The following is a 22,786-nucleotide window of genomic DNA, read 5'->3' as shown; positions in this document are numbered from 1 at the left end:
CCACACAGAGGCAAATGCCATTCTAACTCTCAGGGGACAGGTGGCAGTGGAGGCCCGTTTCTGGAGGCAGGGAAAGGACGGCTAAGCCATGGCTGGCCCTCGTTGCCAATGATTTTACTTTAGGTGAGTCTATCGTGGCTTCTGATCCAGGTACAGGCTGGATTAGCTTCAAGGCAGTGGTGACCGGCCCCCCCTCCCTACACAAGGATGCAGGGACAGGTTCCCTGGATCCTGGAAGAGGCACCTTCCCACAGAGCCTTCCCCAGGCCCAGGCAGCTGTCCTCAGGGAGTCCGACAGCAAGACAGTATTACCTGAGCAAATTCACCTGACAAACTTGGCTGAGCAGGAGGCACTGACCCTGCAGAGCCAAGGATGAGAGCTTGAAGCTGCAGCCAATTCCCCACACAATGTTTCGGGGACCAAGTTACACTTTCTCATCAGAGAACCTCCTTTTGGATAGAACCCTCTGAAACCATCAACTGTCAAGAACACACTCAAATAGGGGCGCCTGGGTGGCTCAGGTCATGATCCCAGGGCCTTGGGATGGAGCCCCGCATTGGGCTCCTTGCTCAGTGGGAAGCTGCTCCCCCTGCTGTGCTCTCCTCTGTCTGACAAATAAATAGGATCTAAAAAAAAAAAAAAAAAAAAAAAGAACACACCCAAGTAAGGCAGCTGAAACCAGTAACCCAGAGGCCACTCAGCAGACGTTTGACTCATTCTTGTTGACTCATGTGCTGGAAAAGCAAACCCAAATGCGCCCCGATAGCAATCTAGTTTGGGAGCAGTTTCACTTGTTAGCAACTGGCTATCGGCCTATAGAGAATGTAAGCCTTCAGATATCGGCCCCAGACCCCTAGGTTACCCTGCCGTGAAGACCCACACGGCCGGCTTCAGGCCTTTGCATCTGCAACTCCTTGCCTCCCTTGGATACCCACTGGCTCACTCCCACTCAGAGCTCTGCACAAATGTCACCTGCCCATAGAAGTTTTACCTGATGGATGATCCTATCAGAAATAGCCCCCCCAACCCCCCTGCCTGGTTTCCCTTCATCACACTTACCACTACTCTCCATTGTAGGGTACACTTAAGGGCCTCATTACCTGTCTCCCCGCGTTAAAATGCCAGGTGCCGGGGGATCCCTGGGTGGCTCAGCAATTTAGAGCCTGCCTTCAGCCCAGGGTGTGATCCTGGGGTCCCGGGATCGAGTCCCACGTCGGGCTCCCTGCCTGGAGCCTGCTTCTCCCTCTGCCTGTGTCTCTGCCTCTCTCTCTCTGCGTGTGTCTCTTGTGAATAAATAAATAAAATCTTTTAAAAAAAATAATGCCAGGTGCAGGATGGTGACATTTGCATTTACAGCCCAGGCCCCAAGTCTTAGGCCAGCGCCTGGCACATCGTAAGAACGCAATAAATACTTGTTGAAGGAGTGAATGAATCCTAAAGTTAGTGTTGAGGCAAACACAGAACAGCCGGCCTTTCACCGGGCAGATGGGGACTCACCTGAGTGGTATGTGGGAGCCAGGCGACGTCTCGAGGGGCTCTGGGGATAAGCTGGGGTGGAGAGAGAGCCAGGGTGTGTGGCTTGCGGCCCTGTGGTTGCAGACACCATAGGGGGAGGGGGGTCACGGCCAGGGGCTCCCTCCTGGTTTGACAGCCGCTCTCCTCAAGCGCTGACCTGGTAAAACTGGAAAAGTCTAGAAGCATCATTTGACTGATGGGAAACTGAGGTCCAGAGAGACTTAAGTGGCAGAGCTGGGGTTCACACTCAGGTCTATCTGACACCCCGTCGGCTCTTCTTTCTAAAATGCACCACCACCCCCCGGCAGTGGGAGGAGGGAGTCTCTGGGCAAAACTGCTCTGGAAAACCTTGACCAGCAGCTCCTCTGATGGTAGCAGAACAGACTCCAAACAATATTTCCTCTGAATTTTTACAATTCTCTATCAAATGACAACGCTGGACTTTGTATAACGGCGTTGTTCTGCAGAACTTTCTACAATAATGGAAATATTTCTATTTCTGCGCCGTCCCATATGGTAACCCCGCGTCACACGGGGCTGGTGGGCCTCTGTGGCTAGTGGGGCTGAGGAAGTGACTCCTAAGTTTTAAATGTGATGTCACTCAATCAACTTACATTTAAGTATGAATGGCCGTCTGTGGCTAGCGGCTACCGCTCCTGGACAGCACCATTCTAGAAACTTGTATAGAGAGGCCTTACTCTGGAATAGGAAGAGGAGGGGCAGGTGGGAGGGAGAGATGGGCGGAGGAGAGAGCTGGGGGGGGCGGGGAAAGAGACGCAGAGAGACACGCAGAGGGGGAGAGGGAAAGAAGGGGAGAGGGGGGAGAGGGGTGAGGGGGCGAGGGAATAAGGGGGAGAGGGGGCGAGGGAGAGAGGGAGTAAGGGGGAGAGGGAGAGAGGGGGTGAGAGGTAAGAGGGAAAGGGAGTGAGGGGGCGGGGGGAAGGGGGAGGGGAGAGGGGTGAGGGGGCAAGGGAGAGAGGGAGAAAGGGGGTGAGGGGGAGAGGGGGTGAGGAGAGGGGGGTAAGGGGGAGAGGGAGAGAAGGGGAGGAGAGAGAGGGGTGAGGAGGTGAGGGAATGAGGGGGAGAGGGAAAGAGGGGGCAAGGGAGATAGGGAGAGAGGGGGTGAGGAGGAGAGGGGTAAGGGAATGAGGGGGAGAGGGGTGAAGCAATGAGAGGGAGAGGGTGACAGGGAGAGAGAGGGGGAGAGGGAGAGGGGGACAGGGGGAGAGAGGGGGAGAGGGAGAGGGGGACAGGGGGAGGGGGTAGAGAGGGAGAGGGGGAGGGGGGAAGAGGAGGAGGGGAGAGGGGGGCGAGGGGGAGAGGGAGAGAAGGGGAGAGGGAGAGAGAGGGGTGAGGAGGGGAGGGAATGAGGGGGAGACGCGAGCGCGCGGCCTGGCCGTAGTTCCCCGCCGCGGCCACGAGATGGCGCCCCTGCTCGCAGGCCGGGGGTGGGGGAGCGCGGCCGGCGCCCCGTGGCCCCCGCGGCGCCCCCTGCACCTTCGCGGCTCGCTCTCCCCACCTGCCCCCCCGCGCCCCGCCCCCGACTCCGCCCGCCTGGAGCCGGAGGCCCGCGGAGGACGTCGTGTGAGGCGGCCGCGGGGTCCGGGGCCGAGGGCTCTGAGCCCGCCGAGCTCGTCGCGCCCGAGGCCGGGGCGGGGGATGCACCCGGGGCCGCTCCGCAAGCCCCCGCGGGGGCGCTCCCAGCTCCGGGCCGGCCGAGCCGCCAGGGGGAGGGCAGCGTCGCGGGGCGCCCTCGTGCGGCGGCGGCCGCTCCTGCCCTGCGCCCTCCCGAGCAGCTCGGTGGGGGCGGGGGGGGGACCCCAGGGGCCCCGAGTGGGGTCCGGGCCACCTGTGCTCGCACGAGAGCCGAGCCTGGACGCAGGAAGGCGCCCACAGCAGCCCTGGCCCCCGAACCCGGTCCCTTCGGACCCAGCCCCTTGGCAGCCGTGACGCGAATCGCTACGGCCCCGAGGTCATCCGAGGTCAACCGAGGCAATAACCAGGAGCATCATTAATTCCTGAGGCCTCAGTGGCTCATTTATCTCTGATATGCACGGGCATCAAAGGAGGGTATTTATAGCTTGGAAACAAGCCTCCCATTCTTCCCCTGCTGTGATAAATAATAAAAAGCGCCCGGGCTCCTTCCTGGGCCATCTCTTTCCTGCTGGTCCCAACTGTCCCCGGACAAAAGCCAGCCCAGCGCTCCCCCCTCTCTCTACTCCTGCTCTTCCCTCTTGAAGGACCGGGCCACAAACCCGGCCCTGCCACTTACTAGCTGTGTGACTAGGGCAAGTGACTTAACCTTAACCTAGGCCTCAGTTTCCCGGTCTGTGAAATAGGGCTGATAAGAGCATGTAAGGCTGGCCTGTGAGAACTACACGACCCAAAATGCTCAGCACAGAGCCTGGTACAAAATAATGCCAGCGGCCTTCGTCAGTACCTCAAAATCCTTATTTTATCCTACCAGGACTTGTAGCTGGTGTGCACCCTGTATCTTTCACGTTCCACGGTGGCCTGTAAGAGATGAGTGAGGACGCATGGAGCCCCCACTGGAACCCGGGACTGCCCAGCTGTACCAGGAATCGGATCATTGTAGGTCTGTATGCAGGGGAGGCGGCCGGGGGCAGGGGGGATCTTCAGCCTTAAGGAGGCTGTGAGCTGGGCCCAGGTCAGTTTCTCAACCTCTGCACTCTTGACGTTTTGGTCCAGGTGACGCTTTGTCGGGAGGTGTCATCCTGTGCGTTTCAGAATGTTTAGCAGCATCTCAGGCCCCCACTCACTAGGTGCCAGTAGCAGCCTGCTAGTCGTGACAGTCAAAACTGTCTCTGGACATCCCCGCATGTCCCCTGGGAGGCAAAACTGCCCTGGGTCGAGAACATTTGGTCTCAGCAGATGGGGGGAGTGTGGAGACCTCCCCGCAGGTACCTGGTAGAGCTAAGGTGACGAGGCAGGAACGAACGGAGAAGAGACTCTCCTGCCAGACCCTCAGGGTTGAGCACAGAGGTGAGCCCTCCGAGAGGAACACCCGCCACGGCCTTCCCCAGGAAGAGTGTGCCCTGCTTGGATGTGCACCTCCGGGTGGCCCCCGGCCACAGGTCAAACACATAACCCTGCCCGGCCCAGTGCCCTGGCCGAGGAACAGTGCCCCAGAGCCCCCACGGGGCAGACCTCGGGTCAACACTCATCTTCGGGCCAAGGACCCCCCGAGTGCGGATCCCTGCGCTGCTCCTCACTCACCGGGCGACCTCTCTGGGCCTTAGGATCCGCATCTGTTAAATGAAGGCATTAAGAGCATTTACCTCTTAGGGTCATTATGAGGATTCAGTGACTTAACATATGTAAAGTGCTTAGCACAGAGTCTGGCACATGGCAAGTAGGAAGTAAGTATTCGTTAAATAAGTCAAAACCCAAAAGGCAGAGGCCACAGACCAGGGGACTCAGGCTTCTTTAAGTCAGAAGTTGCCCCTGCTGTGACCTCGGCCCGGAAGGTGTGTTTCCACGGGCCCCTGGGCATCTGCGCCAAGGGTTAGGGGCTGCGTGCATGCGGATCTCCGGGGATCCCCCCTACAGAGCTCGTTGCTCTTAAAGTCAACCTCCTTCGCCCAGACAGAAAATTCAGCGCAGGGGGCTTCGGAACTTCCCATTCGACAGCCCCTGGGGACTTCTTTGATTTCCATGTGTTGGGAGGAAAGCCTTTCCCTCTACCAACTTAGGTCTGAGGGGTGGGAGTAGAGACCAGATTAATAGGACAAAAGGCCAAGTGCGTCACACACTAGTGCGGGAGCACCGAGTAATGGGTAACTCACTGGAAAACCAGAGGTAGAGGTGTATATACCAGTTTAACCAAAGGAGGGGCGGTGGTTAGGGCTTCAAGGGATGGAAGGTTCGATGAGGAATGTATACACAGTTTCTCCAGGAATGTCCCTGTGCCCCATATCCCTGCCTCCCTGACGGAGGCTTCCCTGGAGGGCTGGGGTAGGGTGGGCAGCTGGTCTCCTAAAGCTCTATGCTAAGGGGAGTCCAGACGAGGCTTCTATGCATCTGCTGTTGGGTTGTGGGTCCCTTCCTGGGAAGTACCTGTGGAGGGAGAAGGCGTGAGGGAAGGAATCGGGGTGAGTGGATGTGGCCTTTTGGGAGCCCTAACACTTCTGCTTAGCAGGGGAGGCAAAACCCAAGTCAGGAGGCCTCCCCGACACAAGCTGGACAAGCCCCCCAGCGTTGCCAACTGCGGTGTGCTAGTGACCCATGGCTGTGTAACAAACTACCCTAAAACATCTATCTCGGCTTAAACAATAAACATTTATCATCTCTAACAGTATCTAAGAGTCAGGAACTTGGAAGCAGCTAAGCTGGGTGGTTCCGGCTCAAGGCCTCTCACGAGGTCGCGATCCATGTGTTGAATGGGGTTGTCGTCAGCCCAAGGCTTGGCTGGGGCTGTAGGGTCCGCATCTGAGAGGCCTCCTCTCACAGCTGTTGGCGGGGAACCTCAGTCGCCACGGCACGGACTGTGATAGGGCTGCTTGTGTGACTGTATGAGGTGGCACTAGCTTCCCTCTGAGTGAGCAGCCCAAGACAGAAGCTAATGCAGAAGTCATAATGTCTTTACTGGGCGAGGCTTAAAGGCGTGTTCGGTCACTGCCATTGTCTTGATGCCCATACAGGTCAGCCCTGATATAATGTGGGACACTACACGAGGCCAGGAAAACCAGGAGGTGGGGGGCATTGGGCACCATCTTGGAGGCTCTCTGAAACACTGTCCCAGAAGAATGTTCACCTGGGCGCTGGCCCAGGTGTCAGCCCAGCTCAGGTACACCCTTGTAGAAGACTCTCAGACAAAAATCCATCCCTCTGGAGTGGGATTTGGGGCTCCTACCCACTGCCCCAAGCATACCCACTCAGAATTGGGTCATGAGTCGTCCCCATGAGTCATCCCCATGGCAAAGGCTACAGGCAAGACACCAGGTGGGAGAAGCACAGGGTTCATGGGCCCTTCTCTCAGTCAAGACCAAGAAATAAAACCTTCATACAAAAATAATAATTAAAAAAACAATAACAACAGCAGCAACAGTAATAGGGAAACATGCAATTTTTTAACTATAAGATATTGGCCCAAGATTATAGAGGAACAGACATAATGGGGCTGAGGCAGTTCTGCAGGCTTCAGGGACATGAGTTAAGTCCTATCACCCAAGACCCTTCCTGAGTTCCAAGTCCAGATATGGGAAACTACTGTTAGCTTCGCGCCGTTTCCTGCTATCTCGTGCCTCCCAGCCATTGCATATGCTCTTCCCTCCGGCAGGAATACCTTTCCCTCAATCTTCCTCTTCTTGGTCACTGTTTATCCTTTCAGACTCGGCTCAAGGAGCACTGCCTCCAATAAGCCATTCCCAATCCCTCATCTGATGAAGCTGTCCTCTTCTGTGGTCTCAAAGCATCCTCACCTCCCACAGATCTCTACCGTGTTTGACCCCACTCACCGCTTGCTCCCCCACTAGACTTGAATCTTCTTGAGGGCAAGGCAACAGTGTCAGATTCATATTGTATGGTGCCCAGCCCAGTGCCTGGTGCATACTCCCACTAAATATATGTTTGTAAAAGGAAAGGAGGGTGGGCAAGAGGGAGAGAGAGGAGGAGGATAGGCTCAGGAGACAGCAGTAATGCATCACCTTTCTTTCTCCCCTTCATTCCCAAGAGTGGGGCTTCAAGCAAAACAAACCACTGTCCTCTGCCCCTCCACAGCCCAACCACAGTACACTGGAGAGTTCTAGTCTCTATCATACAACACACTGTTTGAGAAATAGCTTTCAGTATTAAAGGTGCTCAAAAAAAGGGGGTGGGGGAGGAGCTGCAGGAGTATTTGTCCTCAGGATATCTTGACTTTACTAGAGGAGTGTGGGGCTATCCACAGGTTGAAACCACTCCATGGTGACAATCTCTGTGACCCAGCGGGTTCCCTGAGAGCAGCCAACAGTGCTGACCGGAGGTGAATGTCTGTGATTAAGTGACTCAAGGCCATAACAGGGTGACTCTAGAATGAGATCAACTGTTGGAGAGAATTACAGGGGACTGAAGGTTTGGGGACACGTGACGTCCCTTGGAGTAGCCCAAGGCCACTGTCTGGGCCCATTCTGCCTAGATCCCTAAGTGAGAGCTCTCCCTGCCACCTCTGGGCATGCGTTAGCCTTCTGGTTATTCATAGCTACTCACTCACATGCTGTTTCCACATGCATCAAGTTAATATTTTAAATATTAACTGTTTTGTTTTGGTTTTCTGTTTTCTGAAAACTCATGTACTGAGAATGAATTAGTCATACTTCTTGGTTCAAGGCACATCAACTTTATTAGCATATGCAGGTCTCACTTTTATTTTACTTTTTCCCCCTTCCCCTCTGTCCCACCCCCAGCCTCATTTTCTTCCTCTTAACCATTGCTAAGATCCTGTGTGTCCTGCTAATCCGTATTCCTATTTGCATCCAGATCCAGTATTGGTATTATTTTGTACATATTTTTAAAAAATAAGCTGAAGTGGTCAGCATGTATGATATATATATATATATCATTCTCTTCTAACTCTTGTCCGGTCAAGATGATGAGATTTTGAGATGGCTCCAAGTTGATATGAGTCAAGATGGACCAGAGCATTTCTTTCATCTGCTGAATAGTACTCATCATTTCATATAACATTTTATTTATCTGCTTTCCTATTAATGAACTTCTAGGTGTTTCCAAATCCTATTACATATTCACATGTGTCTCTTTGGGGGCTTGGACAAGAGTTTCTTTAGGCTCAGCATCCAGGAGAGCTGGGTTGTAGGACCTACCTGTAGTGTTTCACTTAACGCTTCCAAACTGTTTCCCAGAAAGTCACAGCAGTTAACATTCCCATGAGACTTTGTTGTCCTCCATCTTTGGCAGCACTTGATATTATCCAACTTTTTAAAATTTGACAATCTGATGTGTATAAGGCCTATATCTACATCTTAACCAAATTTTCCCTTTCCATCCCCATCTGTTGTGTCCACCATTCAGTGTCAGGCTGTTCTGTTCTCACTTCCTCAGAAAGGGATGTAATGGCCAAAAGCAGAAGATGAGGAGGAGGCACAAGTGTTTGCTTCTGGCTTTTGAGTTTCAAAATCCTAGACTCTTGGAGGGCCAGAAAGGATTCACAGCACAGAAAAGTGATTTCAGGGAAAAACATCACAAAAGGGAGAGGAAAAGAAGGTACCCCCTTGAACAGCCCCACTTGAAAAACAGGGGGTGAGCTGGGTGAGGAGTGTTGAAAGGCAAGTTCCTACCACTTGCAGACCAGAACACTGATAGCTGAGACAGGTACCCTAAACACAGGAAGTGAGCCAGGTTTCAGGACAGCAGCGCGTGGCAGGGACGGTTTCCCTGGATGCCACCTTCTCCCAACACTTCTCAACTCTGGCTGCAATATGGAGGTCTATCCTCATGTTGCCGGGTCTTTCCATTTTTTCAAGAGAATCTAAAATCAAATTTTTTGTGTGGAAGCTCCCCTTTAAAAAAAATGTTACTATAGAAAACTTCAAACATATTTAAAAATAAACAAAATAGTTTAATGAACTTCCTTGTACTCACCACTGAGTTTCCCTAATTATGGACTCACGGACAATTTTGTTTCATCTATAACCCCACCCACTTCCCCCTATCTTCAATTATTTTGAAGTAAGTCCCAGACACACCATTTTCCTTGTAAAGATAAGGACTCATTTCTAAATATAACACAGTATCATAACTAAACAAACCCCGATAATTTCAGATCAAGTAGCCTGTCAGTGTTAAATTTTACTTTTCTCGTGAGCGTCATGTTTATTTTATATTACTTTATTTTCTACAGTTTGTTAGAAACAGGATCCAAAGTACATGCATTGCAAGCAATTGGTGCTTTTAAGTTTCTTTTAATCTACAGGTTGATCCCCATCTTTTTGTCCCTTGCAACGCATTTGTTAAAGCCAGATCTTTTGTCACATGATTTCCTACAGTCTGGATTTTCCTGGTGTCATTTAACATGCTTCTCTGTTTTCTGCATTTGCTGGTAACTGGTAGTTGGATCTAAAAGCTAAAGCTCTACTTCAAAAAAAAAAAAAAAATGTTCACAATCTTTTCAAAAGAATCTTTAAATACCCTCTGAGCCAGACAAAATACCTGCTGGACTGGATTTGACCTGCATGCTACTAATTTGCTTCCTCTGGCTTAGATGTTAATGATCATGAACAAAAGGATTCAGGGACCTCTATCCTGAGCTGAGCCCCAAGGAAAGAGCAAAATCTCAAATTAATGTGTAGGATCTGAGAGCAGGAGGCCATGTGCCTCACTTTCCAGAGAGAATCCAAGTCAAGGAGGTAGTAAAACTCAGGAGAAGGGAGGAGCGCGTACAGCTTGTTGAGGCCTGGCAGAGGGATTTTGCAGGCACTCAAGAGCAGCCCAGAGGTAGAGAGATGCCCAGTCCTGAGGGACCCTGCATCTCCATAGCAACCAAGGAGCATCTGCCCTGCTCCACCCCCATGCCACGGGAAGTCCTCCAGAACCACACAACCCAAAGGGGGTGGGGGGCAGATTCCAAATAGCTAGGCTGAAGATCAGGACTCCTTGATTGGAATGGGAGCCTGTATTAGACGTCCAGTTGTATTAAGGAAAACAGAAGTTTAGGTCTCTTCATCACTTGCGTTTACCGACTGAGATTTGTACCCACTACACATGGGAGTCTCTGGGGACTCATTAAAAACCCCCTTGCAAAAAAAAAAAAAAAAAATCCCCTTGCAGCACACCACAGAGCCGTGCATTTGGGGGTGGGTGGGCTCTTTCCTGAGAATTGGACAGAGAAGAAGAACCCTCAGAGGGCATTATTGATTCTGGAAATCTTCTTTTCCTTCTGTTGGATTTTGATGGAAATATTCATCTAACTTTCTGGATTTTGTCTTTTTTTTAAAAAACATTTGAGCGCACTTCATAATTAATTTACTAATGGATTGTATTTTTCAGTCTGAACTGAGGTTCTTGTTTTTAGTAGAAGAATTATGACTCCATTCACTTACCATTATGTTTAGTCATTTCCTGGGTTCATATTTTGTTTCAATTTTTATATTTCCTTGCCTCTTTTCCATTATGTCCTTTGTTTATTTGTACCTTGCAAGTAAGTATGTATGCTAAGTCATATTTTTTTTCAGCAGTAATGGGCAATTAACTTAATAAAAAAAAAATCAAACTTGAGATCAGATTCGCAGTTACCAGAGGTTGGGGTGCAGGGGTGGGGGATTTGGAGGAAGGTGGTCAAAAGGTACAAACTTCCAGTCATAAGAGAAATAAGTACTAGGGATGTAATGTACAACATGATGACAAGAGCTAACAATGCCGTAAGGTATACAAGAAAGTTGTTAAGAGGGTAAATCCCAAGAGTTCTCATTGCCAGGAGAAAATGGTTTTCCTTTTTTTCTTCTTTTCTTTTTATTGTATTTCTATGAGGATGGATGTTAGCTGAACCTATTGTGGCAATCATTTGGCAATATGCCCATCAAACCATCATGCTACATACCTTAAGTTTATAGTGATGTATGTCAATTATTTCTCAATAAAACTGGGGGGAAAAAGACACGAGAAAGATTTCCATTCCTTTATGGCTACTTTTTAAAAAATTTTTTTAAAAATTTAAAAAAGATTTTATTTATTCATGAGAAACAGAGAGAGAGAGGCAGAGACAGAGGGAGAAGCAGGATTCATGTAGGGAGCCTGATGTGGGACTTGATCCAGGGACTGCGGGATCATGCCCTGAGCCAAAGGCAGACACCCAACCGCTGAGCCACGCAGGCATCCCATGACTACTTTTTTTAAAAAACAGATTTTATTTGAGAGAGAGCAGGAGGGAGACGGTGAGGGAGAGAATCTGAAGCAGACTCCATGCTGAGCATAGAGCCCTATGTGGGGCTCAATCCCACAATTGTGAGATCATGACCTAAGCTGAAACCAAGAGTCAGATGCTTATCCCACTGAGCCACCCAGGCGCTCCCTTAAGTTAGTTGACTGATGTGTGTTTTGACCATTACTTAGAGTGCTTTATCATGCACTTTCCCAGTGTATGTATATCTTTTCCTCATAGTAACTAATCTCTCTCAAGGCCAGTTAATTAAATGTCGTAAGATTTGTGGCAGCTTAAGTTTGGATCCAGGATCATAGGAAGTTTGTACATCACAGGTAGATAAAGACGTGAAGTTAAAAGTTTTGTTTCCCAGAAATCTATATTCTCCAGATCTATCTAGGAAATCAGATGAATATGCATTAAACTACATGATCATATGGTTTACATTCTTCCATCTGGTCCAAAGAATGGTGTCTGTCCAATCTCTTGCTAAAACATGATACATCGTATTATGCTATTCTCTAGATCTACTAATTTAGTAATTCCGTTAAAATGAAAAATTTGGCTAGTTGGGTATCCATTCATTTATTTCTTCATCCAATTATAATTTCTAAAGATAACCAATAAGAAAAACAAAAACCACTTTTCCATATTTAGTACTAGCAACACTCAGAATTTTTAACTCTCTTCTGTGACGGTTTTTGTTTTTTGTTGTTGTTGGTTTTGTCTTGGTTTTGGTTTTCTGCTTTTCACCACCTACCAAATAAAAGCAAAAAATACTCAAAAGAATGAGAAAGATCATCAGAAAGACCATCATATAATGGAAAGGATATGCTTAATAGTAAAGTGCTAGGGACAGTGAGCATATATGACCTCAATGTATAGTTACAAAATAAGCAAAAATGGGCATAAAAACAAGGAAATTTCATTCCAGAAAACACCATTGTCCTAAGAGATTTTGCTGTCCTATCCTCAGTTAGGCTTGAATTCAATTGCACAATAATAGAAATGTAAACATGGCAGCTGAAGACAATGGAATATTTCCCCCAAGTAACAAGATGTCTGGCACAAAACCTCCAGGGCCAATGCAAAGCCTGTGGAAGTTACCAAGTATCCAGGCTCCTCCTAACTTCATGCTTTGCTGCAGTGTGCTGTTCTTGACCTTGAAGTGTAGAGAAAGATTATTTTCAGCTAAAGGCAATTAAGAAGTAAATACAAGAAACGTCCTCTGCACCACTCTACTTAAAATGAATCCAGACTTAACTTTCTAAACCACCCAGTCTAAGTCAATAGCCATTTACAAAAGGCCCACAGTGTGCCTGGAATTGGGAAAGTCCGGGTAGACCAGGCATGGTTTCCACTTTGGGGAATGTGGCAGAGACTGCTAGCTGCCCACCCACTATCTAGTCTCCCCTAGTCTCCCCTAGTAAACAGATGGTTTTGATTTCGTTCGGGGTAGTAATGCACTCAGCTAAAGGATGGCATTTCCCAGCTTTCCTTGTAGTTAGGACTGGTCATATGACCTCTGGCCAAAAAAAAATGGAAATGGAAATGCAGAGCTTCCAGGAAGATTTTTTTTCCAGGAAGATTTCCAGAGTGTTGCTTCAGCTGGAGGTGAGGTTTCATCCTTTTCCCTTTTTAATTCCTGTTCCAGGAATACAGATATGGTAGCTGAGCTCCAGCAGTCAATTCTGAGACTGGCAGAGAAGAAAGAGTGAAGAAATGGGAGTGCCTGATGACTCTGTGAAGCCACGATTCCAGCCCTGGACTGCCAGATGTCTTAGAATCCTTAGCTATTTAAATTACTGTTATTAGAATTTTGTGCTGTGGGCAACCAACCCAAATCCTACATAGTATAAAGATGTTCAATGAGATCCATCTGCCTTTCTTTCTACTCCCTCTTTGACTTCTCTGCTTGCTTACAGTTGGACCTCTACCTCGTTGTGTAGGTGACATACCATTTCTCCATATCTCTGGCCTGTCATACCAGCTATTATCTTACCTATTTCAGTAACTTGTAAGTTGTTTGAGTGGTACCCTGCTAAGCTCTGCCTGGAACCCTAGTAACTATATCCATGGATGTTCCTCAGCCCTTAGTTTGGACCTCAAGGCTATCCCAACTGAGAAAAAGTATCTTGAGACAGAATCAACGGACAACTTGTACTATGTCGGATTTCCAACTGTCCACATCAGTTGCCCATATGGTCTCATATATCAATCAGGCCACAAACATCCTCCCAACTAGTTCAAAAAGATCAGAAATGTACATGCTAAGTTCTCTGGCTACAATAAAATGAAATATAAAGCGACTACCAAAACAAATAAAAAATAAACCAACTACTTGGAAATTTAAAAATTCATACTAAATCAATAATTGAATTGGAAAGGAGCTCAAGAACACAAAAGGAGTTTATTCAGAAAACGATAATGATTGAAATAGGCCACAGTAATCTCTGTGGAGTGTGTCCAACAGCAGTACTTTCAGGAAATTTTATGATTTAAAGTGTTCTCTGTTTTGGTGGTTGATAAAAAGAGAACATTTTATAAATAATTCAACTGAAGATATTAGAAAAGAATAGGAAGACAAGCCAAACTAAAGAGGAAAAAGAATAGGGGCCCCTGGGCGATTCAGTCAGTTAAGTGTCTGACTCTTAGTTTTGGCTCAGGTCAGGATCTCAGGGTCTTGGGAAGGAGCCCTGCACTGGCCCCCAGTTGGGCGTCCACCTCAGCCTCCAGCTCTGCACTTAGTGCAGTCTACTTGGGATTTTCTCCCTCTCCTTCTGCCCCCCTCTCCACTCCCATGCATGCTCTATCTCTCTAAGACAAATAAACAAAAATCTTTTAAAAAAATAAAGAGGAAAAAATATGATAAAAATAGAAGGAGATAATTCTGAAAGTGGAAAATAATTTCATAGGCTCAATAAATAAAACCAAAAGCCAAGTATTTAAAAGTCAAGTCATAATTCAATGACATTTGATGTGCAAAAGGAGACACCAACCACTATCTAAAAATTTAAATAGAAATTAGAACATAAAAATATATGCTAAAATAAATAAATAAAGAAAAGAAAAATATATATGCTAACATTTGAACATACAAATAAAAATAATTTTTTATAATATAAAACTCCAAACTTCATCTAATATATATTAAAATAATAATGTAAGAAGGGGGAAGACATGTGGAAAGTTATTCAACTAGAAGTGTCCAGGTGTGTGTGTGTATGTTAGTTTTTTATTGCTGTGTAATCATCACAAACTCAGTGGCTTAAAACAATCCAAATTTATTATCTTATAGTTTCCCTGACTCAGGAGCCTGGGTACAGCTTAGTTGGGCCATATGGCCCATGGCTCAGAGTTTCACAGGTGACACTCAAGGTGTTGGCTGCACCATGTTCTCATCTCGAGGCTTGACTGAGGAAAAAATCTACTTCCAAGCTCACTGGTTGTTGGTAGAATTCATTTCCCAGTAGCTGTATGACTGAGGGCCCTGCTTCTTACGACTGTTGGCTATCCTCAGGTCCTAAGGCCACCTGCAATTCCTTCCCATGTGGCCCTCCCATAGGTAGCTCACAGCATGGCAATTTGCTTCTTCAAGGCCAACAACAGAATCTTTCCAGTCTACTTAGACAGTCTTATGTGATGAATGAAACCAAATACATCTCATCACCTTAGCAATGGTATATGAGTTAGAAGAAGAATCACGGGTTCCACTGGCATTTGATAGGAGGGGATTGATTATACAGGAACATTACTCATTGGAAGTCACCTTGGGTGCATCCACCACAATATGGGTGCATCCTAAACCCTCCCAAATGTTCAAAGGCTCATTACCTACCTTGAAAAGTGGCAAACAGGAGTTCCATCTCCAAGACTGAAGATCCAAAAGAGGCACATGTGGCGGGCAAAATAAACCTTTAAGAACAAAGCCTCCAATTCTCATCCTTATGTGCCTTAATATCCATTGTTATATACCAATCTAGCTCAGCTTGCAACTCCAACCTCTGCCCTCCACTTCTTCTCCCTCAATTTAAACCCAGCTACTATGCTCCCAATCCTTGGCTTTACTTTCTTGGTTTGACAAGGAGCTGTCTCAATGGAATCTTGCTGTCCCTGGCTGTCATGCTCTCCCGCTAAGGCCGTATGTGCAATACCTTCAGCTTCGGGGCTCTAGCGACTTTGTAGGCCCTTGCCCTTTGGTCTCCTCTCCTGTCACTTGCAAAACCATTACAGATATTCTGAGTCATACACTAAAGGGCCTGTCTATGATTGATGCTGTGAAGAAAGGGATCGTGGGCTACACCTGATGAAGTCTTGCTTGGTGAGAGCTCTCTAGAGATGGATTAAACTGAAATTGGAAAGTTCTGAGGCTGATTTTGTTAGTGATGACAAAGATCATCACTAACAAACAGACAAATGTAATTCTTGGTCTGTTTTTATAGGATGGTCAGGGAGGAGCTGAAAAACAGACTTGGTCTTTACTAAAATGTATTGGCCTTAAAGTGTCTCTGCTATATCTCATTTCTGAACCTTGAAAATTATGGCCTTTTGCATAGGTCGCACCAAGACGTAAACCTCCATATGGCTTAATCCTGAAATCTAATAAACATAATGCAGGAATAAAGAATAGACTTGAGTGGCCATGTGTTCTAAGGGCAGTGATATCCCCATGCATTCCAACGGAGCAATTTGGTTCTGGAGGGGGCTAAAAAAAGTCCTCTCTTTAATGTAGAAAGTGCAGATATACATATAACATATATATGTACTGATATATAGCCTATATGTGCAATTGAAATTACATGGAAGCACAGTTAAGGAAAAAAAATGCTTAAGAGTTCCCCTAAGGTGCAAAATAATAAGAAAAATTTCAGAAGCACTGCTATAAGAAACACTCCCCGATAGATACAAGCCATCCACAAATCTTACATAAAAATATACAAGACATCTTATCAAGGGCATTATGGTCAGTGAAATACATCAGACAGAGAAAGACAAATACCATATGATCTCTCTTATACGTAGAATCAATCAATAATCAAACTCGCAGATACAGAGAAGAGATCAGTGGTTGCCAGAAGCAGGGAGAAAAGGTAGGGAAAAGGGTAAACTGTTTTTGTTTAAATAAATTCAATTTTAAAAATATGTGTGTGTGTGTGTGTGTATAAAATGTGTGTATATATATATATATATATAAAATGGTATTCACTAGGATATTATGGGAAACACTACACCATGACCGAAGAGCCTTTATCCCAAGAATGATAGAAATGCTTGACACAGAGGCAAGTATTAATAGTAATCCACCTACATCACTGGATTAAACAATGAAAAATACAATGATTTCAACAAATGCTGAAATAGCATTTGATAAAATTCACTAGGTATTTCTCATTTTTAAAAAAGAGGGAAATAGGAATGTATTACAATAACAAAATACAGACCTTTTAAAAACAGAGCTGGTTTTACTTTTAATACAAAGCAGAAGCATTGTTATTCAACATAGGAACAAAGCAGAAACTTTGACCCCAGCCACTCAAAATGATCATCGGCCACAAGGCGGCTTCATCCTACCTACAGGTCAGTCTGTAGCTAGCCAGCTACTGTCCTTTGTCCAGAGTGGCTGCAGGGCAACATTAACCTCCATACTAGGAATATTTTCTGATGGAAGTCTCCTGAATCTCTGGCACGTAGGCATAACTACCTTGCTGGGTCCTTGAATCCTTGGGAAGTCTGACTTCTCTTGCTATCTTCCTATCCATCTCATTGTTTTCATCCTTACTTAGCTTAGATCATCATCCAGTTTCCTTGAAATTACGTATCTCCGCACCAGGCCTCAGACAAATGTCAACCCTGATCAGGACTTCGGTTCCCTGCCAACCCCTTCGTTCCCCTTTGTTATAGATTTTTCACTCCCTCTTGGACATCAACAAGATAGCACTACCCTTGAAGATTGTTCATTCTGACTCATTCCCTTCTACCCTCTGTTTATTTGTGCATACTTTCACAGCTGGTGATTTGCCAACACCCTTTGGGAGCTTGTACTAGTCATGGATCTTAGTTGCAAACAACAAAAAGGAACTTAAGCAGAAACAAAATTTACATAGGACATTGTAGTAGTTTGCTAGGGCTGTCATAACAAAGTATCACAAACTAGCTTAAGCAACAGAAACTGTCTCAGTCTAAAGGCTAGAAGTCGGAAATTAGGGTGTTGGCACAGTTGTTTCCTTTGGAAGGCCAAGGCCGCAGGAGGATTCGTTCCATGCCTCTCCCCCAGCTTCCAATGGTCTGCTAGCAATTTTCGTATTCCTTGGATTGTAGATCTTTGCCTTCATCTTCATATGGCCCTCCCTCTGTGTATCTGTGTCCAAATTTCCTCTTCTTATAAGGACAACAATCGTATTGGATTAGAGGCCTACTTGACTCCAATAGGACCTCACCTCAACTAATTACTTCCACAACAACCCCATTTCCAAGTAAGATCATATTCTTAGGTACTGGGGTTAGGACTTCAACATATGAATTTCTGGGGGTCACAACTTAACTCTTAACAGATATACTCTCAGTAGCTCATTGTATCAGCACCAGGACCAGAGTATCAGGTTTATACAGGAACCAAAGGAAGAAGACTGTCAAGATGGTGCATCAGGAGCAGACAGCCTAGAACTCTGGGGCTCACCAATGGGGCACATATTCCACAACCACTGCTGACCCCACCATAGCAGGTCATTAGAGTAGCTCTGCTGGGTCTGGTCCTAAGGGCTCCTGCTGGGGCCTCAGGCTCTATCTAGATTCCTACATAGCCCCTCACAATGCAAGTCCAAGTGAGGCATCTGACTTGTGGCCAAGTCTGGGCCACAGGCTAATACTCTAATTGCTAGGGGGCAAGAAAAGCACACTGTGCCCTCTCTGTGATGGGAAGCAATCTTGACTCCATCGTATATCGAGATTCTATCACAGTTACAAGGGTGTTGGGGTGCTGGACAGATGTGTTAGTCTTGGTTCTGCAGAGAACTAGAACCAATAGAGGACAGATGATGATAGACTGATTAGACAGATAAATGGAAGAGGAGATTTATTGTAGGAATTGGTTCACACAATTATGGAGGCCAAGAAGTCCCACAGTCTGCCATCTGCAAGCTATTTCGAAAATGAGGAAAGCCAGTGATGTAATTCAGTCTGAGTCTGAAGGCCTGAGAACCAGTGGAGTTGATAATAGAAGTCTGAATCCAAAAGCCCAAGAATGGGAGGGCCAGTAGGTAAGTCCAAGTCTAAACCCAAAGACCTGAGGACCAGGAGTACCAATGTCTGAGGGCAGGAGATGTCCTAGCTTAAGCAAAGAGAACAAATCTACTCTCCCTCTACCTTTTAGTCCTATTCTGTCTCTCAATGGATTGAAAGACCTCACTGGTCTTTACTCATCTACAGAGTCACATGTTAATCTCTTCCAGAAACACCCTCATAGGCACACCCAGAAATCATGTGTTAACAACTATCAGAGGCATCACTTGCCTAAACAAGCTAATACATAAAACTATCACGGCAAACAAAATGACAAATGTCACTACAAAACCGTTTGCCAAATCCTGTACATAGTGGTCTTCAACGTGTGGAACGGAACACCAGCTACAAGGATCTCCTGGGAGCATCTCAGAAATGTAAATTCTTGGCCCTATGCCAGATACACTGAATTAGAAATGCTAGGGTGGGGCCCAGCAAACTTTTCAACAAGTCCTTTTCTTCCTTTTTATTTTATTTTATTTTTACAGCTTAATTGAGGTGTAATTGACATACAATGTTACATATAAAGTTCACACTTTTATGAATTTAAATAGGTATAAATCCATAAAACGGGGATCCCTGGGTGGTTCAGCGGTTTGGCACCTGTCTTTGGCCCAGGGCGTGATCCTGGAGTCCTGGGATTGAGTCCTGCATCGGGCTCCCAGTATGGAGCCTGCTTCTCCCTCCTCCTGTGTCTCTGCCTCTGTGTGTGTGTGTGTCTCATGAATAAATAAAATCTTTTAATAAATAAACCCATAAAACCATCACCACAATCAAGATAATACACATACGCATCACCCTTAATGTTTCTTCAACCCCATTGTCATCTCTCCCTCCTTCTTTCCACACACACTCCCAACATCCTAAGGCAACAATTGATCTTGTGTTGCTCTAGGTTAGTTTGCAATGTTTAGAACTTTACATATACACAATCACAGTATTATTCTTTGCTTTTTTAAAAGATTTTATTTAAGTAATCACTACATCCAATATGGGATTCAGACTCACAACCCCAAGATCAAGAGTCACACACACTAACTACTGAGCCAGCCATGTGCCCCTTCTTTGTCTTCTTTTATTCAGCATAACAAATTTTACATTCATCCATGTCACATTATGTGTCAAGATCCCATTCTTTTCTGTGATGAGTAGTGTTTCATTATGTGGATACGTTTGTTTATCCATTAACCCGTTCATAAATGGGTTTGGATTGATTCCAGTTTAGGGCCATTATAAATAAAGCCACTGTGAACATTCATGTGAGAGTCTTATGGACATACACTTGCATTTCTTTTGGGTAAATATCTAGAAGTGGAATGACTAGATTATATGGTAGTTGTATGTTTTATCGTTTAAAAAAACTGCCAAACTTTTTTCCAAAAAGATTGTTCTATTTTGCATTTCCACCAGCAGTGTATGAGCTTCCAGTACCTTCATATCCTTATCAACACTTGGTAAGGTCATCAGTCTTTTAAAAAATTTTTAGCCATTCTGAAAAGTGTGTAGTGGTATCTCATTGTAGTCTGTATTTGTATTTTCCTAATACCTAAGGATGTTAAGCATCTTCATGTGCTTATTTGCCATCTGTTTATCTTTTTTGGTGAAATATCTGTTCAAATCTTTCACTCATTTTTTATTGGATTATTTACCTCACTGAGTTACAAGAGTTCTTCATATAGTCTAGATACATGTCTTTTGTCAAGTAATATTTTTCAGATATTTTCTCCCAGTCTGTGGTTTGTCTTTTGGTTTTTTCCTTTGATAACAGTGTCTTTTGAAGAGCAAAATCTCAAATTTTGAGGAAATCTAATGTATCAATATTTTTCTTTTACAGTTTGTACCTTTTGTGTCATATTTAAGAAATCTTGCTAAACCCAAGCCTACTAAAATTTTCTACTAAATTCTCCTCCAGAAATTTTAGCTTTTAAATTTAGGTCTATATGATCCATTTAAAGTTATTTTTTAAGATTTTATTTATTTATTCATGAGAGACACAGAGAGAGGTAGAGACATAGGCAGAGGGAGAAGCAAGCTCCCTACAGGGGAGCCCCAAACCCCAAACCCTGGAATCACAGCCTGAGCCGAAGGGATATGCTCAACCGCTGAGCCACCCAACCATCCCTAAATTTTTAAGAAACTTTATTTTGATATAAGTTTAGGTTTACAGAAAAGTTGCAAAGATAGTAAAGAGATTTCCCCTGATGTTAACAACTTACATAAGCCATAGTACAATTATCAAATAAGAGAAATGAACATTTATTAACTAAGCTACTGACTTTGTTTAAATTTCACCCATTTTTCCCTCTACTGTTCCTTTTTGTTCTAGCCTCCAATCCAGAATCCCCATACTGTATTCAATTGTTGCGACTCCTTAGGCTCTTCCAATCTATGAGGATTCCTCAATCTTTCCTTGTCCTTCAAGTTAATTTTCATATATGATATGAGGTAAAAGTCAAGGTTCATCTTTTGGCATATGGCTCTTTAATTATTCCACACCATTTCTTGAAAAGATTCTCCTTTCTCTCATTGAATTGCCTTGAAAAATTTGTCAAAAGATCAAAGGACTACAAACATGCAAATCTATTTCTGGACTATGTTCTGTTTCATCAAGATTTCTATTTTTTTATTTTTAGATCAATACAATATTGTCCTGATTTTTGTAGCTCTATAATAAATCTGAAATCAAGTGGAGTTAGTCCTCCAACTTTGTTTTTCTTATTCAAAGTTGTTTTGGCTACTCCTGGTCCTCTAAGTTTCCAGATGAATTTTATTTTAATTTTTTCAAAGATTTTATTTATTTATTCATGAAAGTCACAGAGAGAGACAGAGACATAGGCAGAGGGAGAAGCAGGCTCCATGCAACGAACACGATGTGAGTGTCAATCCCAGATCCCATGACCACGCCCTGAGCCAAAGGCAGACATTCAACCAATGAGCCACCCAGGCATCCCTCCAGATGAATTTTAGACCAGTTTTTAAATCTCTACAAAGAGCCCTCTGGAATTTTGATTGGGATTGCATCAAATACACAGATCAATTTGGGGAGAATTGACATGTATTGCTATTGAGCCTTCCAATCCATGAATTTAGAATTTCTCTCCACTTATCTAGGTCTTCATTAATTTCTGTCAGTAATATTTTATAGTCTTCAGATTCCGTAGTGTACAGATCTTGAACATCTTTTGCCAAATTTATCCCTAATAAGCATTCCAGGTGAGTCTGATGCACAGTAAAGTCTTAGAATCACTTCTCTACATCAGCACTGTTAACTTAAACATAATTTTGGAAAAAATAAGTGTTAGAACAGAATATGCAAAAAACTGATAGAGTATGCAAATATAAATGGGAACTTAGTAAAGTCAGGGGTTATAATTCTTTTTTTTTTTTATTTATTTTTTATTGGTGTTCAATTTACTAACATACAGAATAACCCCCAGTGCCCGTCACCCATTCACTCCTACCGCCCGCCCTCCTCCCCTTCTACCACCCCTAGTTCGTTTCCCAGAGTTAGCAGTCTTTACGTTCTGTCTCCCTTTCTGATATTTCCCACACATTTCTTCTCCCTTCCCTTATATTCCCTTTCACTATTATTTATATTCCCCAAATGAATGAGAACATATAATGTTTGTCCTTCTCCGACTGACTTACTTCACTCAGCATAATACCCTCCAGTTCCATCCACGTTGAAGCAAATGGTGGGTATTTGTCATTTCTAATAGCTGAGTAATATTCCATTGTATACATAAACCACATCTTCTTTATCCATTCATCTTTCGTTGGACACCGAGGCTCCTTCCACAGTTTGGCTATCGTGGCCATTGCTGCTATAAACATCGGGGTGCAGGTGTCCCGGCGTTTCATTGCATTTGTATCTTTGGGGTAAATCCCCAACAGTGCAATTGCTGGGTCGTAGGGCAGGTATATTTTTAACTGTTTGAGGAACCTCCACACAGTTTTCCAGAGTGGCTGCACCAGTTCACATTCCCACCAACAGTGTATGAGGGTTCCCTTTTCTCCGCATCCTCTCCAACATTTGTTGTTTCCTGCCTTGTTAATTTTCCCCATTCTCACTGGTGTGAGGTGGTATCTCATTGTGGTTTTGATTTGTATTTCCCTGA

At 45.2% G+C, this 22,786-nt stretch overlaps 2 long non-coding RNA genes across 4 annotated transcripts in view; one reads left to right on the top strand and one right to left on the bottom strand.

The window, feature by feature from the left end:
• Window positions 1-2,268, bottom strand: part of LOC112673366 (uncharacterized) — a 28,849-nt gene extending 26,581 nt beyond the window's left edge. For all 3 annotated transcript variants that reach the window (XR_004819217.2, XR_003144759.2, XR_004819218.2), the window contains exons 1-2: window positions 2,131-2,268; window positions 1,499-1,682 (exon numbers count right to left, since the gene is read on the bottom strand). This is a non-coding gene — a long non-coding RNA (uncharacterized LOC112673366). The remainder of the gene's footprint in view (window positions 1-1,498; window positions 1,683-2,130) is intronic.
• Window positions 2,269-3,329: 1,061 nt separating this feature from the next.
• LOC112673247 (uncharacterized) lies at window positions 3,330-13,264 on the top strand. Its single transcript, XR_003144713.3, has 3 exons — window positions 3,330-3,586; window positions 3,984-4,112; window positions 13,045-13,264. It is a non-coding gene; the product is annotated as an uncharacterized LOC112673247 (long non-coding RNA).
• Window positions 13,265-22,786: the final 9,522 nt, after the last annotated feature.

Source organism: Canis lupus, chromosome 10 (genome assembly GCF_003254725.2).
Source record: "Canis lupus dingo isolate Sandy chromosome 10, ASM325472v2, whole genome shotgun sequence".
Taxonomy (NCBI): domain Eukaryota; kingdom Metazoa; phylum Chordata; class Mammalia; order Carnivora; family Canidae; genus Canis; species Canis lupus.
The sequence above is the reverse complement of the archived record's forward strand: the minus strand, read 5'-3'. Positions and strand labels throughout refer to the sequence as shown.